The sequence below is a fragment of the Littorina saxatilis genome, linkage group LG2 (assembly GCF_037325665.1).
Source record: "Littorina saxatilis isolate snail1 linkage group LG2, US_GU_Lsax_2.0, whole genome shotgun sequence".
NCBI lineage: Eukaryota > Metazoa > Mollusca > Gastropoda > Littorinimorpha > Littorinidae > Littorina > Littorina saxatilis.
Genome location: NC_090246.1, coordinates 92,952,414 through 92,970,675, shown reverse-complemented (window position 1 = coordinate 92,970,675; position 18,262 = coordinate 92,952,414). Strand labels below are relative to the sequence as shown.

Here is an 18,262-nt window from a genome sequence, read left to right as displayed (position 1 = left end):
TTATCTCAGTCTATCAAACGTCATCTGATTTTCCGATCTCAGGGTTGGGTTGTGGCGTCGTAACTGCGTACCAGAGTAAGGAATAGACAATTTTAAAAGAAAGAAAGAAAAAAAGACGAAAGCAGAAGAAGGCTATGCACCCAACCGATCCTTTCTTCTTTCTCTTCTTTCTGCAATGAATCGCCTCAGATAACATTAAGGAAAAAACGGGGATGGAAACTCTTCCTCCCCTACCACACCCCCCCCCCCCCCCTCCTTCCTTATTCCCATCCTTCTCACCGCTGTGTTGAAACTAACGGGACTATATTTCTGCGCGTAGGCTGAAACGGGCAGAAGACGACAAGCGTAAAAGGGGCCGAACTCCGCGAAAAGGGGAGACTGGCTTCACTTGCGCGTTCCGCTTTTAAAATTTTGAAGAAAGAAAAAGGGGACAAATAAAGTGAAAGGGATAAATCGAGAGTACATACAGTTCTCATTTGTGGGAGAATTTTCAACCTGTGAAGATTTTGGAATTTGGATTTGTAACTGGAGATATTTTTTCGGGAGGAAAAGTACTGTTGGATACTTTCTGTTTCTTCTTTTCTTGGATTATATCTGCCCGTGAAAAACTTCAAACGCAAGGTAGGATGTCTTGTTTTCTTTTAAGTTTTTGTTTATGATTATTTGAGCGTAACAGTTCAAAGGATTATTAGCGATGGATTGTTGAGTTAGTAAATCCAAAAACAAAAATATCATTGATTGTTGAGTTAGTATTCAATTTTTCCCTCTCACTTTTATTGATAGAAGAGTGCTTGTTCTAGTCAAAAGCAAACTTTTTTTAATTCAGTTTGTGTGTGTGTGCATTTTGGTTTCTTTTGTTTTGGTTTGAAACCCTTTTTTGACTTCTTATTCTTTTTCCCCCATTTTTTCATGTAATTTCTGTTATCGTTTTGTTTTGTTTCCATAGTTCTTTCTCTGATTTGCTTTTTTGCTTTTAATGTTGTTTGTTTGTTGTCAAGTTCTTTGTGTGTTTGTTTTCAGACTTTATTTCTTTCTTTCTTTCTCTCTCAGTGAGTTATATATCTCCATGTATTTCTCACCTTTCTGATCATATAGTTATATTCTTTCTCTCTTTCTCTGTCTTTGTCTCATTCTCTCTCTCTCTCTCTCTCTCTCTCTCTCTCTCTCTCTCTCTCTCTCTCTCTCTCTCTCTCTCTCTCTCTCTCTCTCTCTTTCTCTCTCTCTTTCTCTCTTTCTCTATCGTCGCTCGGCTAAACTCATCGTAAAGGATAATGCCCCAACAGATATGAAATTAAAAATGCTTAACTTTCTTCCACTGGAAAAGCATCTCAAGTTAAACAAAGCCATTTTCATGCACAAATTGTATTACGGTAAAGTGCCGATTTACATTACATCATTATTTAATAAAGCTACCGACAGATATGGGTCGGTCAACTTGATCCCACTGATTCCACGAATTGACCTTTATAAGACCAGTCTTGCTTTTTTGGGTACATTAGTTTGGAATTCACTTCCATCATCCTTTAAGCACTTAAAGTCATTAAAAAGTTTTAAAAAATGTGTCAAAAAACACTTAATGTCTGAGTAGTTTAACGCGTTTTGATTTACCACACTTAGTATTACGCCAAAGATATGCTGTGCATTGTATATTCTGAACATATTTTTGTTGTACTATTGCTACATGTTCGACTGCAACAAGCTTGTACTTATATTACTTGCATAGTATGCATTTGATTTTATGAATAACCACATATGTATGCTATTCATGCCTCATCTTCATGATGATGATGATGATGATGATGATGATGATGAAGATGATCATGATCATGATCATCATGATCATCATGATCATCATCATCATCGTCATCTTTATCATCACGTGCTGAAGTTTTCTTACTTTTTAACTTTTTAATTTTTGATTTTTCAATTTTATCATTGTGTGTCTGTGCGTCCCAAGAACAGATTGTAAGAAAAGGCGTAGCCTTAAATCTTAATCCTTGTTAAATAAAGTTCAATTCAATTCAATTCAATTCTCTCTCTCTCTCTCTCTCTCTCTCTCTCTCTCTCTCTCTCTCTCTCTCTCTCTCTTTCTCTGATCCCCCCTCTCTCTCTCTCTCTCTCTGTATCCCCTCTCTCTCTCTCTCTCTCTCTCTCTATGTGTATCCCCTCTCTCTCTCTCTCTGTGTATCCTCTCTCTCTCTCTCTGTATCCCCCCCTCTCTCTCTCTGTATCCCCCCTCTCTCTCTCTCTCTCTCTCTCTCTCTCTCTCTCTCTCTCTCTCTCTCTCTTGGGAGGGAAAAAACTCAGTCGGTAGCTGCGCTGGCTTCAAAACCAGTTGTCGCTAACGGCGTTGGTTCAATCCCCACGTCCGGGGAGAGATTTATTTCCCAGAGTCAACTTTGTGCAGACTCTCCTCGGTGTGCACGCATGCGCACGATAAAGAACCCAGGGCTTGGAAACATATCTCTCTCTCTCTCTCTCTCTCTCTCTCTCTCTCTCTCTCTCTCTCTCTCTCTCTCTCTCTCTCTCTCTCTCTCTCTCTCTCTCTCTCTCTCTCTCTCTCGTTTAGTCAGTCTCTCTGTCCTTTATTCTCATGTGTTTTTCATGTAACGTCTGAGATCTGTCTGTGTTTGCGGGCGTTCGTTTATTTATTCTGCGTGCACTTTTACCTGCACAGATGCATTTCGCATGCTGATGTTGTTTCAACCTGTAGGTAAGTGTTCGCCACTTGTAACTACTTGTCTTCTTTTGTTTGTCCCCTCCAGACATTCTGGTTTCCCTTTCCTGGTACGGTGTCTGCTTATTATGAGTGTTTCCTTATGAACAAAGCCGGGCGTGTCTGCAGTCTGGCTTTTTATCAATCGCAATTGATGTTCCAGTGACCCATTTATTTAAATCAAACCCGTCTAAGAGACTGACAGGGTTTATGTAAGGTCTACTGTGATTGTTGTTTAATGTGCACAAAGCCGCCAGTGTCTGCAGAAATGTTTTGTATCATTTGCGATTGATGCTCCGGTGACCTATTTATTCTAATCGAATCAGTCTAAGAGACTGACATGGTTTAGTTAAGGTCTGATGTGATTGTTGTTTGTTGTGCACAAAGCCGCGAGTGTCTGCAGAAATGTTTTATATCATTTGCAGTTGATGCTCTGGTGACCTATTTATTCTAATCGAATCAGTCTAAAAGACTGACACGGCTTAGGTAAGGTCTGATACGATTTATTAGCTTTTTGTTGAAACTGAAAGATGTAGGACGCTGTTGTGACCTATCGTGAAAACTGGCGCTTATCTCGATCGAGTTGGGGTTGCTTTTTTTTGCGAAAAGAAGGGGGGGGGGGGGGGGGGGGCGAAAAGGATGGTGTTGCTTGGAGAGAAGCAGCCGTTTGGTTAGATAGAGAGCGGGTTTAAAATAACTCAGTTTCAGTTACAGAACTTATGGTATCGAATAAAGTCAAAATAAAAAACAACTAAACTTTCCTCTTGTGCATTCTGCTGGTGAAAAACAAATAATGAGGGTCTATTTTCAGTTACCAAAAATGTTTACACATGAAATAGCTCTACGGTTTTTGAACCGTGTAATTTTTCTTGCATCAAACAATGATTTAAGAAATAGTACGGTTTGAAGCGACAACATAAGTTAGCTATTTTTTTAATAATCAATTATGTTATCATTGTATGCCCCTTTTGACTTAAAAACAGCATTATTCAGAAAAAAATGACACTGGTCGTCATTTTAACTTATGCAAGCTTTCCTTGTCAGTGTTAGCACCAAAATATTAAATGTGTTGCTCGAGGCAGCTTTGCAGTATTACATCGTGAATTTCAGTTTATGGAACTGAAATAGAACAGGTGTGTTTCTCATTACATTTTCAGGATTTTTTTCAAAATTATTCTTAAAAAAAAAGCCTCCGACCTGCGAGCTCTTACCATTGTCAGTTGAGCAGTTGCCGCTGAATTCATTTCTTAAGTGACTATAAAACTTGTACGGATAATCAAGTAATGCTTCGTCCATTGGAGTCTTGCAGGCACATAGAGCGCACGTAGCAGCTTTCGATGTCTTATTTTGAAACTGTACTGCAACAATCTGCAAAATAAAGGCCAAAATCGCGATACTATGCCCATTGAACGACCTTTGAAGCTCACACCAAACGCGGCCACGTGAATACATCAACAGCAAGCAAACAAACTAAACCAGTTCAAACAGAAAAAGAAAGGAAGAAAGAAAGAAAGAAAAGAAAGAAAGAAAGAAAGAAAGAAAGAAAGAAAGAATAAAAGAATAAAAGAAATTAATGGAATTTGTGTGTGAAGAAAAGGCAAGGAAGCAATCACGTAATGAATAAACATGTCCCAATTTCGAGCTGGTTAAAGTCTTGAAGTGCATTGTCTTCAATCAACTTTAAAACAAACAGATTATTCTTTTCACTTCTCATTCTCCGCTTTATTAATCTAACACTGCCGGCGCTAATTGCTTTCATTACAGACATTTATCACCGCAGTGCTTAACGTCATTCTGTATAGTCTACAGCGCCTCTAGTTGGCGTGATAGTTGGCGTTAAACTGTCACCTTGCTAGAGCCAGGGTGATGATAATGGTGGTCTTTGCAGTCAGCCTGTCCTGTGGCCAGAGATTGTATCCAGAGAAAGCAGGGTCTCTGAGGCGACTTGTTTACGCTCACAAGCAAACTGTGGGGGCGGGGAAGTAGCTCAGTTGGTAGCGCGCTGGCTTTGTAGCCAGTTGGTCGCTATCAGCGTGAGTTCGAACCCCACGTTCGGCGAGAGATTTATTTCTCGGAGTCAACTGTGCGCAGACTCTCTTCGGTGTCCGAACACCCCCGTGTGCACACATGCGCACGAAAAAGATCCCAAGTTCACAGCGAAAGTCTCAGGGCTTGGAAAACATGAAGACACGCATGCACCATCGCTCGTCTCTGATTATCATGATCGTATTTCGATACTTTGACGACATAAACCCAATGCTGGTGTGTCGAAGAAGACAGCCACAGCGGGCTTGTTCGAGTCAAAGTATCACACCATATCCTCAGCATATTACCAATACCTGTCCCAATATAGGCCAACTGGTCTAAGAGGACGTTAAACCCTAATAGTCAGTCAAACTGTGGAACAATATTTCTTTGTTTTCTTTCTTCAGCGTTTGACCGTTGAATCACTGAAACGACGGGTGCAATGGCTTGTGGTAAAACGCCGGCCTCCAAAGCGGAAAGTCGTTGGTTCGAATCACGGCAGCGCCTGGTGGATTAATATGACGGCTTACTAGTGCCAAAACTAAAAATTAGTAATTAGCACGTGAAAAGTAGTAATATTCACGTGTTAATTACTAATTTTCACGTGTTAATGACTAATTTTCAGTTTTGGCTCGCTTCCTGACGGCTAATTACTAGCGCCAAAACTAAAAATTAGTAATTAACACGTGTTAATTACTAATTGTCATGTGCCTCGTGCCTGTGGAGTTGAATGCGCATGCGCGACTGTTACACCGGCCAGAGCAAAACATCTCTCGATTCGATACTTTTTTGGTCTATAGTTCTTTAATCCGATGCAAATTAACAATAAGAGCTGAGCGCATGTGTAGACAACCGTGACATACAACTGTCTGTCCGATAACTTGTTGAATAACGAATTATATCGACAGATATTTGTCAAAGAGTGAGAGTCTCGATCGAACAGAGCAGTCTGCTAACGGTCGGACCTTTGGCACACGTCGGGTCAGACGCCATTTTTCCTCTCTCGATTCGAAAATTTTCGGATCGATTGTCCTTCACTAATACACAACAGAGCAGATTAATGAGTGTGGTAGAGGAAACAAATATGAGGTACAGCTGTCTGCCCGACAACTTGTCGAATAAGTAATTAAATTGAAAGATATATGTGAAAGTGTGAGACCACTGCCAATCAAACGTCCGTCTGCTATAAACAGCTTCGATTCGAAAGTTTTTGGGGTCGAGTATCCTTTTCTAAGATACCCAAAACAACGTTTAAGGAATGCGCTATTGCAGAAAACTGTGACATGCATCTTCATGTTGGTAAACTTATTCAATAAGGCCTTCTATTAAAAGATCTTTCAGAAATAGTTTGAGAGTGATGTTTGCCGGGCGTTGTAGCCTCTCAGTGCGGACTCTTAGAGTCCGACTACTGTGACTGAAAACGAGGCCAACATGAAAATTAGTAGTTAACTGTTAATTACTAATTTTCACATGAAAATGGTAACCCTAGGTTTTGGCACTGGTAAGCGTCATAGATTAAGGTGGAGATTTTTCCGATCTCCCAGGTCAACTTATGTGCAGTTCTGCTAGTGCCTTATTCCCCTTTGTGTGTACACGCAAGCACAAGACCAAATACGCACGGAAAAGATCCTATATTCCATGCCAGAGTTAGGTGGTTTATAGAAACACGAAAATACCCAGCATGCATCCTCCGAAAGCGGCGTGTGGCTGCCTAAACGGCGGGGTAAAAACCGGTCATACAAGTAAAAACCCACTCGTGCAAAAACATGAGTGAACGTGGGAGTTTCAGCCCACGAACTCAGAAGGGGAAGACGAACGCAGAAGGGTAAGAAGAAGTATTATTGAAACAATACAGTTGTGGAGAAAATAGTGTCGTTTCTGTTCAATACAACATCAAGGTACGCAAACATTGTGGAGGAATAGGGTTATTTCTATCCCACAACCCATCAAGAAAATCCAAAATTGTGGAGAAACAGTGTCGTGTCTATCCACAACATATTAGAAAACGCGAATATTGTGATGACGCAGTATCGTTTTTGTGCCAAAAATGACCAGACGACGCTAAACAAGGAGAAACAGTGTCGTTCTGATCCATACACCATCAGAAAAAATGTCCCAGAAAACGCGAATATTGTCCCCGGACACTCTTCTGCCTCTGCGTGGAGGAGAACTATCTATGCATAGCGTTCAGTTAACAGGTACATTCAGACAGACACTCAGAAAGAGAGAGAGAGAGAGAGAGAGAGAGAGAGAGAGAGAGAGAGAGAGAGAGATAGAGAGAGACAGGAGAGAGAGAGAGAGAGAGAGAGAGAGAGAGAGACAAGAGAGAGAGAGAGGGAGTGATAGAGGGAGAAAGAGAGAGAATGAGAGAGACGGAGAGAGAGAGAGAGAGAGAGAGAGAGAGAGAGAGAGAGAGAGAGAGAGAGAGAGAGAGAGAGAGAAAGAGATACAAAGAAAGAGAGAGACTGAGAAAGAGACAGTGACAGAGGGTAACAAAATAAGCATATTAGAGAGAGATAGATAGAGAGAGAGAGAGAGAGAGAGAGAGAGAGAGAGAGAGAGAGAGAGAGAGAGAGAGAGAGAGAGAGAGAGAGAGAGAGGAGGAGGAGGAGGAGGAGAGAGAGGGTGGAAGGTTACAACATGACACTCTGCATGCAAAACATGCTCGCAGTTCTTCCTCAGCTGTCAAAGACACTAAGCCTGTCTTTTCCAGAGACGGTCCGGGGAATGAGATGGTTCGCTCTACTTTGTTCGCTTGATCCTCCCATCACCCGGTATCATCTTTTCTTCCACACTCGCTGTCCCTCCCTTCTTGGTTTCTATTATTCTTCATCGTCATTATCTCTCTCTCTCTCTCTCTCTCTCTCTCTCTCTCTCTCTCTCTCTCTCTTTCTCTCTCTCTCTCCCTCTCTCTCTCTCTCTCTCTCTTTCTCTCTCTCTCTCTCTCTCTCTCTCTCTCTCTCTCTCTCTCTCTCTCTCTCTCTCTGTCTCTCGATCTTTCTCTCTCCCTCTCTCTCCCTCTAGCTCTCGTTTTAGTCGGCTTTGCCTTTTTTTATTTTATTCATTTTTGTTGAATTGTGTGTCGGCTTACTATTCTCTCCCCTTCTCATCTCCTTGCACACATGAAGACTTTCAAGGTTACGTTCGATGTCTGTCCCTCCCGCCTCATCCCCCTGTCTCTGCGTCCTGGTTGTTCCTTGGCATTTTCAGATTTTTTTTGGCGGGGGGGGGGGGGGGGGGGGGTGGGGGGGGATTTGTTTCTGTGTGGTTTTGTCACTGCTTAGAACGCGACTTTGAGCGTCTGTTTACTAATTCTCAACGCCTACCAGTCTCTTTTCGGAGCAGTATCTGCTATACTGGAGTATTGTTGGCATTGAGGTATGTGTTTCCATATATATTCTTAATTTGTGCATGCCTTCTTCCTTGATTCTGAGCTTACAAGTTAAGTTGTGGGGAGTTTTCCCTCAAATTACTTTGATTTCTGTGGATTCTTCTCTCTGCATGTGTTGATATGTTTAAAGTCTCTGTAACGCAGTCAATGTTTGTTGGAGTTGCTCCTGATTTGAATGATTGTCAAGCAAAAGTTACAGAGCTAGGTATATTGTCAGTGTTTCGCTTTATGGGTGTTGATGGACATTTTACACCACCGTGGTAGACAGTTTTGGGCCATTAGTAAAACCCAGTAGTATTAAAAGCACAACAGACGTTTTTTGAAGGGATTCTACTTTATAGTATGCCGTACGTGCACTTTTTAAGTTGTTGTGATATCTTCAGGAATGCTATTGGATTTCCAAACAGTTGTGCTTGTTGAGAAAATTGCACTTTTTATCTCTAGCTTACTCACAATCTTTACCGTTATGTCATACGCTTTAAACTTCAGTGTTTAGTGCATTTCTTCAAGAGGCCTGCCTCCCATGGTGAAACATTGCAAGCAGGGAAACTACGCAAATTTGGAAGCCCAAAATATAATTTATGACTGTTGCTCAGTTCTAAGTACACAAACATTTTAAGTGTAGTTAGGTTAAGCCTTAAATGTGGTGTGACATTGTTCACCTTTAATATTGCGCTAAAGACGGCCCTGAATTGAGCCCGAAGTCCTCTTCGCGAAGTCTTTTTACCGAAAACTCAGTGCTGAAGCGTCGTGCTTTGTTTGTTTGTTTTGCTTAACGCCCAGCCGACCACGAAGGGCCATATCAGGGCGGTGCTGCTTTGACATTTAACGTGCGCCACACACAAGACAGAGGTCGCAGCACAGGCTTCATGTCTCAACCAGTCACATTATTCTGACACCGGACCAACCAGTCCTAGCACTAACCCCATGCCAGACGCCAGGCGGAGCAGCCACTAGATTGCCAATTTTAAAGTCTTAGGTATGACCACGACCTCCCGATCACGGGGCGGACGCCTTACCACTACAGGGCCACCCGTGCCGTTAAGCGTCGTGCGGCCAGCTTCCCAAGTATACTTCGCGTAGTTGACTTCGCCGAGTTAAGGACAAATTTAACCCCTTTTTGTTTCACACATTCCTTTATGTCGCCGTTGCTTAAAATAAATCCCGATTAGGGTTGAAATACACAGATACAGGATGTTGAAAACCAGGTCAGTGAATACATTTCCATGGCTGTTTTGTGATGCTGTCAGGGGAAAAAGTGCCGGGCCTTTGTGGAGATTTCTCCCCGTCTTACATCTGATCCCAGTGTTAATTGAAAAGATTACGCCTCTGACAGGAGTCCTTATTCTCGAGAGATAATTTGCATAGTATTTTCATACGTGTTTGGTAGGTATTCAGATGTGGTCATAGTCCGTCTCCCAGCGGGAGCAATCAGCTGTGAAATCCTAAATGAGATCGGCTGAGTAGGATCTTCTTTGTTGTTTCTTTCTTTCTTTATTTGGTGTTTAACGTAGTTTTCAACCACGAAGGTTATATCGCGACGAGGGAAAGGGGGGGGAGATGGGATAGGGGAAAGGGGGGAGATGGGATAGAGCCACTTGTTAAGTGTTTCTTGTTCACAAAAGCACTAATCAAAAAATTGCTCCAGGGGCTTGCAACGTAGTACAATATATGACCTTACTGGGAGAATGCAAGTTTCCAGTACAAAGGACTAAACATTTCTTACATACTGCTTGACTAAAATCTTTACAAACATTGACACTATTCTATACAAGAACCACTAAACAAAGGTAAAAGGAGAAACATAATCCGTTAGTCGCCTCTTATGACATGCGGGGTGCAGAGAAATAAGGATGTGGAAAAGAAGACTTTTGGTAAGTGAAATAAAGGTGATGGATCCAGTCAGATAGAAATAAGACAACAGGAAAAGAATTGGAAAACTGCAGGGAATAGTAGGGAGAGTTTTCTTGGAAGGAAATATAGGTGAAAAGACTGGTAAGGCAGAAATAAGACAAAAGAAGAGAAGTAAAGGGGTGGGGTAGCTCTGTGGAAACACTCCCGCCGCGTAAAGGTGACCCCATGGGATCTTCTTTGTTGTTGATATGGTGACTTTTATATATATGTTCAGGCTGTCCTAGACTTTAAATACTTATTTTGACTGTATGGGCGTACAGGTGAATGAAACACAATCGTGATAACTTGAAACAGTCTTATAAAACCCTGTGTCTGGAAAAAAGGAGAACGCCAAGCAGGGTTAGAAAATCAGTTCCAAAGTGCAAGATAAAAGTCGGACAGATGAAACATTTTTGAAATGCAGAAGGGTTATAATTAGCGAACTTTGGACAGCTCTATTTCATTTCACTCGATGTGGTGGGATGTACAATTAGTGGTGTAGTTATCTTATTTAGCTTTCAAGTCACGATGATTTGGCCTTTTGATGCGTGCGTGCTCTCTTTCTTGTTTTTCCCTCACTTTTTCCATTTGTGACAGTTGTAGATATTACGACAGTTATGTTTGCCTAACTGCATTCTCCTTTTGCAAAACAGCCCGGATGTCGTTATTTAATCTTTTCCATCCTGAAATTTTGTGACATCATCATTTTTTTAAATTTTATCTTCCTACACATCCGTTCGTGAAGCTTAGTTATGCTGTCTCTGCGGGCCATTGAATGGATTCTTAAAGGCAAGGTAAGGTAAGGCAATATTTATTTTAAAAACCCCAACAAGGATTACATGTATATAAAACAAATACAATCAGAATGGATTCTTAAAGAAATAGACGACGCATGTTTGTTTTTGACACTGATGTTTTCACTCTTTGGAAAATGTCCCTGCTATTACTAGAAATTCTAACAAACCCGGGCAAAATATTGCCTTAACCCGGGCTACTATCTTCCTTGACCTTTTAAACTACGTTGACTGAATTCTCGCCTGATCAGTTTTGCCAAAGTAAACACAACACCGTGACCGTGCACACCTAAGTAGCAGCAAACTTCAGTTGTGCATGAATACTAATTCCATCCGTTTGTTGTCTCTCGCTGTCCATTCTGTGTGTCCTTTCGCTTTCAACTTCTTTCTGTTCGTTCCGTTTGGTTCCTTTCACCCTTCCGTTCAGGCGTTTTAGCGGCCCAAACGGAACAGGAAATTGGGTTGCTGCCCTTGCCGTTCAAAACTACTTTAGCGGGGAGTTTGGCGGAGTAAAGACAGCATTCTCTACGAAAGTCTGGACAGTTTGCAGCTGTCAATGGCCATACGATCTTTTCCTTCCATCTCGAATGTGGACAAAAACGGCAAAATCTGCTTCGTTTACTCAAGCCTTAGGTCAATCCCGGAGTTCATTCACCAGTAATACAAACCCCCTTCACACATTATTAAAGACGGAAGGACGCGGTTGTTCGCGGGCAAGAAAACGCTGGTGAAGCGAGACAATTTCTTCGCTGGTATAGTGCGTTTCCCAAACAGTGGACAGTGACATTTTGAATTGGTGGTCAAAATACTGATTTTTTGCCTAAGAACATGATGGGGGAAACGTTCTTGGGCGAGATGTGTAAATGTGTTTTACGGGCTTTCTGTAATTGTGGAATATTACTGTCAGTTGTAGTTTGACAACTACAATCCTGAGAGTCCGATGTGAAGAAAGTGATTTTGAAGTCTGGTACAAAAACCTGTGATCTTGATGTTTTTCCATCACATTTGCTGATTGAATGTTTGGACACAGTGTTACCTCACATTACCTCCGTCATGAATAGTTCAATTCTCTCTGGCACTTTCCCGTCTGTCATGAAACAAGCTCTTGTCAAACCCCTGATAAAGAAATCATCCCTCGACCGCAATGATTTAAAGAACTACAGACCAGTTTCGAACTTGTCGTTTCTTTCAAAGATCTTGGAAAGACTGGTCTTGCTGCAACTTAATGCCCACCTCTCATCAAACAATCTTCTCAGCAGCCTCCAATCGGCTTATAGACCTGCCCACAGCACTGAAACTGCTTTGTTGAAAATTGTAAACGACCTTCTGATGGCTCTCAATAACGGTAAAGTGTCTGTTCTCACGCTTCTCGATTTGTCCGCTGCGTTCGACACCATTGACCACTCAATTATGACAGCCCGCCTTGAGGCAACTTTTGGCATCACAGGTTCTGCACTGTCCTGGTTTGAGTCCTATCTAGGTAAACGGCATCCGTTCAGAATCCACAGTCCTTCAGTTCGGTGTTCCTCAGGGATCCGTGTTGGGTCCAGTTCTTTTTGTTTTGTACATGAACCCCCTCTTTAACCTCGTCAAACAGTATCCTATCGATCACCACGCCTTTGCAGACGACAACCAGTTGTACAAAGACAGTGAGATTGATCAAATTGATACCACTGTGAGTGAAATGGAAGACTGTGTTGTTGCTGTAAAGGCGTGGATGACGGCTAACAAACTACAGCTAAACGACTCGAAAACTGAATCCATGCTTGTCAGGTCCCAGTACAGATCTTTCCCTGAAAATTCTTTGCCTTCTAGCATTCATGTCGGTGATAGCGACGTCAACTTTGTCTCTTCTGTGACTAATCTTGGCGTTACCTTCGACCACTTCCTCAACCTTTCCCAGCACGTCCAAAACATCCGCACAATTGCGTACAGTAACGTAAGGAAAATCAGTTCTATCCGCCACTATCTTACCCCCCAAGCCGCTCAAACTCTAGCCTGTTCTCTAGTTCTATCCAGAATAGACTATTGCAACAGCCTGTTCTGTGGCTGTGATCAAAAACTTGTCGAGTCACTCCAAAAGGTACAAAACTCTGCCGCCAAATTGATATATCGTTCTAAGAAGTTTGATCATGTCACACCACTTCTTCGTTCCCTTCATTGGCTTCCCGTGTCCGCTCGTATCAGATACAAGCTTGCTTGTATCTGTTTCTCTGCCAAATTTGAAGATGGCCCTAAATACCTCAAGGAACTGCTCGTCACATATGACAATCCCTCTGACTACAACCTCCGCTCACGCGCTGACAGTCGCAAACTGGAAACTCTCGAGCGAAGCTTGCCTTCTTTTGGAAATCGCTCGTTTGCTTCTGCGGCTGCCATTGTCTGGAATTCTCTCCCTTCCTCCGTTCGCCATTCTGCTTCTAAGGACTCTTTCCGCAGTTCCCTTAAAACGCACCTTTTTCGCGAATCCTTGTAAATTGTCCTTGCCATCTTTATAGACTGTTAGAGGTGAAGTTAGATTTGTTGTTTGAATGTGTCTTTATTGTATAGTTGCTTCAGCTTTGATTGAGCTATAGGGTTCTGTATGAAATTTGCATTTAGTCTTTCTTTTTCTTGCTGAGTGTATATACAGTCCGGAGAGGAGACGGACATGGTGTGAGCTTGTCCAGGGGGGTATATGAACATCTCAGTGGCAGGGGGATGGAAGCACTTGTTAATGAGTGGGAGTGTGTATGCGCGTGGTGTGCACGAGGATGTATGCACGTGAGTGATATTTGTAAATGTGTATTATTATGATATCATCTTTGTATTTATATTATTGAAATTGTTATATCTCGATGTACAGCGCTAAGAGCATAGTTAAATTTGTGAAGCGGCGCTATATAAGCTATCTTTATTATTATTATTATTATTAGTTCACTTTTCTGACACAAAAATGTGATTTTCGTTCCCTTTCGGAGTCTCAGTGACGTCAATTGTCATGCATTTATATGGAAACAAATGTAAAGGTTTTTAGATGAACATGTCAACAAATCCGTGAATTTAGGCTCTGTTTCCTCGCGCCCCCTAATTGGCGTAGAGGCGCGTCCCCCGGGTGGTGGATGGGGGAGCCTTCTCTACTAACTTCTGAGAGAAGGTCGCATCACTCTCGATGCCGTGAACCTAATTAGGATCTTTTTCTTGTTTCTTCTCTATTTCTGCCTCCCCAAAGTCCTTTTACTTTCCTTTTCTCACCCATAAAATTCTTCACTTATTACCCTTGTTAAGTGGTTCTTGTATAGAATATAGTCAATGTTTGTAAAGATTTTAGTCAAGCAGTATGTAAGAAATGTTTAGTCCTTTGTACTGGAAACTTGCATTCTCCCAGTAAGGTCATATATTGTACTACGTTGCAAGCCCCTGGAGCAATTTTTTGATTAGTGCTTTTGTGAACAAGAAACACTTAACAAGTGGCTCTATCCCATCTCCCCCCTTTCCCCTATCCCATCTCCCCCCTTTCCCTCGTCGCGATATAACCTTCGTGGTTGAAAACGACGTTAAACACCACATAAAGAAAGGCTCTGTTTGACTTGTTAGAAAGTCCAGTATTTTTTGCTTCAAAAAAGGAACGCTCAGTGCGTGCCAAGCGAAAACAAAAAGCACTGTTGATATTTCAGTGGTACAGAAACTGAGTACCAGACTTCTTGAACATAAAATCTTCATCGTTAAAAGAATTGGCTGTTGTTTATCTGTATACATTCAAATTGTCCCTGCCCGCAGTTCGGGAAATGCACTATATAGGAGCAGGGGGCAATGCCCGAGTAAGACGTATCCCAACGTTCTCCTTTTTCCGTGTAAGTCTCGGCTGAGTAGCAGCACACCTCTGTGTATTTTCTTAGAAGATTTAAAGAGACTTTTACTGCGACAATACATTCACAGTGCTTCTTTATGTAGCCAGTTACTGGTGTCCCAGTTACGTATACCTGAGTTTTGTTTTCATTGGAAAACCTAAATATGCACGTTAATGTCAACGCATGAGAAGATTAAGCCTGCTGGGTTTTACAGAGCCCCAAAATATAAGTTTGCTCCTTATGCGCGTTTGAAGTCGAGCACTTTGCAGGAGTTTTTAAATGTAATAATTCTTCACCTGAACATATTTATTTCACATCCGATCATTTTTTTCTCCGATCACCTGTCTTACCACGGTGCTATGTTGTGTGGTAAAAATTGCATCTATAAGTACTAAGTTTCACTTTTTCTCTCTTTCACTTCCTACGCCCCCCCCCCCCCCCCCCCCCCGTCTCCCTTCTTTTGAACCAATATATGTTTGTTTGGAATAATTCGCGGAAATGTTTTAAGGCCAAAGGAGATGCTTCAGGGCCTCGATTCCGCCGGCCACAACTGATCCTGCACCTTAAAAAAAAAGAGCGGAGTAGACAAACACGACAAAGAAGAAGAAGAAGAAGAAAAAACAAAAACTAGTTAGGGCTCGCTTCACATCTCGTATCGCATTGCTGCCGACACGATGGGCCATGGGCCATCTCAAGACAGAAGAGGAAGAAGAAGAAGAAGAAGAAGAAGAAGAAGAAGAAGAAGAAGAAGAAGAAGAAGAAGAAGAAGAAGAAGGAGGAGGAGGAGGAGGAGAAAGAGAAAATAAAATAAAATAAGAAGAAACAGAAACGGCAACGTCTACAATGATGACGTTATTGACAACGATCACAACGAAGAAGAAACAAACGAGAAAGAAAGTTTAACCATGCACTACGAAGAATAGCAGACCGTCGGATGAATAAATCCAGAAGAAGATTTACTTCACGAGCACACTAGAAAATCCTGAACGAAAACACTCTGGATAAATACCGTTTGATGTAAGAGGGTACTGACTTAAAAGGTGACTTCGCTATCGTAAACCTGTCCAATTGGCGTAAATGGAGGACCATGCATATCTGCAATAGTCACTACGCTTGTCAAACACGTGATTACTCCCCGAGTTTGCACAGAAGAAACAAGTCGCGTAAGGCGAAAATACAATATTTAGTCAAGTAGCTGTCGAACTCACAGAATGAAACTGAACGCAGCAAGACCGTATACTCGTAGCATCGTCACTCCACCGCCCGTGGCAAAGGCAGTGCCCGTGGAATTGACAAGAAGAGCGGGGTATTCGTTGCGCTAAGAAGGATAGCACGCTTTTCTGTACCTCTCTTCGTTTTAACTTTCTGAGCGTGTTTTTAATCCAAACATATCATATCTATATATTTTTGGAATCAGGAACCGACAAGGAATACGATGAAAGTGTTTTTAAATTGATTTCGAAAAAAAAAATTTGATAATAATTTTTATATATTTAATTTTCAGAGCTTGTTTTTAATCCAAATATAACATATTGATATGTTTTTGGAATCAGCAAATGATGGAGAATAAGATAAACGTAAATTTGGATCGTTTTATAAATTTTTAATTTTTTTTACAATTTTCAGATTTTTAATGACCAAAGTCATTAATTAATTTTTAAGCCACCAAGCTGAAATGCAATACCGAACCCCGGGCTTCGTCGAAGAGTACTTGACCAAAATTTCAACCAATTTGGTTGAAAAATGAGGGCGTGACAGTGCCGCCTCAACTTTCACGAAAAGCCGGATATGACGTCATGAAAGACATTTATCAAAAAAATGAAAAAAACGTTCGGGGATTTCATACCCAGGAACTCTCATGTCAAATTTCATAAAGATCGGTCCAGTAGTTTAGTCTGAATCGCTCTACACACACACACACACACACAGACACACACACAGACACACACACGCACACACGCACATACACCACGACCCTCGTTTCGATTCCCCCTCGATGTTAAAATATTTAGTCAAAACTTGACTAAATATAAAAAAGGTTACTGAGGAGTTTGCACAGCGAATGAGATTGGAGTTTAAGGCGAGACAGTGAATGGTAGTATTAGCGTACTCCCCTCTGAGGTAACTACTTAGAATCTCCTTGTTTATGAGCCACTTTTAAGGAGGGAGTGTGGGGGGAATTACGGTGATAATTTAATGGGGCTAGTACTTTTTGCTTTTTCTACGACTGACTTTTTGAAAAGACCGTTTTATGACCCGTTTCAAATCTTGGAAGGACAGACACTAAGATGTCTTCATTCAGAGTAAGACCGTGTCTGTTTGAGAGAGAGAGAGAGTGTGTGTGGGTGTGTGTGGGTGTGTGTGGGTGTGTGTGTGCGTGTGCGTGTGCGTGCGTGCGTGTGTGTGTGTGTGTGCGTGCGTGCGTGCGTGCGTGCGTGCGTCAGTGTGTGTGTAAGTGCGTGCGTGCGTGCGTTTAACTTAAGTTTCTACTGAGGGTGTAAAGTTCTAAAAAGCAATAAACCCAGTCAAATGCCTTTATGTAGGGTTAAGTTTAGGTCGTTAAAGTGTTCTCCTTTACTCCAAGATCAGTCTCAACTTATGACTTTCAAGCCCTCTAAAGTCAGATTCCTTTTTGGGATTCCAGTTTATGTTGACTTGTCTGCAATTAAAGGATTTGCTCAGTAACACAACCTGTATCATTATCACCACTATTGGCGTAGCTTCTACTATCACCATACATCGGAACATTGTGCTGTCCCTTCAGTATTACTATCCGGTTGACTAATAAGGGTTTAATGTCCTGTCGGGCTCAGTTTACGTACCTAGTATCGCCTGGATATGTGGAGTTCGTGTGTTTTTCGCCGTTCAACAATAGCTCAAAAGGTTTGCAATGCGGAAGTCACCTTGATAATATTATCTGAAAACAAGAGGCGAAGCCTTCAAGGCTCCCGTAAGAAATCGACAAACAGTAACACAAACTCAATCACTCCGTCACACATACACACACACAGTAAGCATAGACACGGTGCAAGAGTGGGAGACGTTAGATCTAGATCTGTCTGTCTGTAGCCTACTTACGGGGACACGACTGCCACTGAGATCGACACTGCCCTTTCGACAGCGCTTCCTCGCGCAGACACTGAAAACACTCTGTGCAGATCAACCTGTAGGAAATCTCCTTTATCTATTTTTTTCTGGAGCCGCTACGAAACCGAACAATGTGAAATCGTCTTCCCCGAATCGGCGAATGCAGCTCGGTTAGAACTGAGAAGTGAATCTATCCCACAATCCTTCACGCGATCTGACCTAACCTTGACCCCTGACCTGGTCTACATACCACACACAACACAATCCAGTCACCTGTTTTTACCCCCCCCCCCCCCCCAAAAAAAAAAAAAACCTCCACCACCCGTTTTCTTTGGATACAAACTTTATCTACATACGTGCCGACGAAATGTTGATCATTGTTTCAATACTTTGAAGCTGTTACTTGGATAATAACCCGGTAAAATTAGTATTTCGGTGTTCAGTCAAATGTTAAAGTTTCTATCACACACGCACGCACGCACAGACAGACAAAAGTTAGCATCGCATAGGCTACACTTACGTGAGC

At 41.9% G+C, this 18,262-nt stretch overlaps 1 long non-coding RNA gene across 1 annotated transcript in view; it reads left to right on the top strand.

The window, feature by feature from the left end:
- Positions 1–335: 335 nt before the first annotated feature.
- The window catches only part of LOC138960186 (uncharacterized), a 49,996-nt gene continuing 32,069 nt past the window's right edge, over positions 336–18,262 (top strand). Inside the window, exon 1 of the long non-coding RNA XR_011453906.1 lies at positions 336–621. This is a non-coding gene — a long non-coding RNA (uncharacterized lncRNA). The remainder of the gene's footprint in view (positions 622–18,262) is intronic.